We start from the raw sequence: 379 nt of genomic DNA on the forward strand, positions 1-379 counted from the left end.
AGGAATAGTATACAAACAAATTTAGAATTATACAAAATATTGAATTAAATCATAAATGATAAAAAAATTGATAACTGATAATTACTGCACCCCCCGACAAACTTCTCCAATCATTAATCTACGGTCAACTTCTATCAATTTGCTTTCCATCTTTCTGTATCCTTTCTTGCATTGGCCTTCCCTTTCGGGAGTAATAGTCAGCACTTCCTGGGGTGACCAGAATAAAAGGTAATAAAATAATTGTATTCTTTTCCACCATCTCTTACATCATTCCTTATTCTATTTTTTCCCCCACTTAGTTTATTCGTTAGGTTCACTGCATTTTATTACTGTTATTTATATTACTTACTACTTTTAGTTTATATAACTTTATATCTAC

Source organism: Halyomorpha halys, unplaced genomic scaffold (genome assembly GCF_000696795.3).
Source record: "Halyomorpha halys isolate HHAL.00 unplaced genomic scaffold, Hhal_1.1 Scaffold909.1, whole genome shotgun sequence".
Classification (NCBI taxonomy): domain Eukaryota; kingdom Metazoa; phylum Arthropoda; class Insecta; order Hemiptera; family Pentatomidae; genus Halyomorpha; species Halyomorpha halys.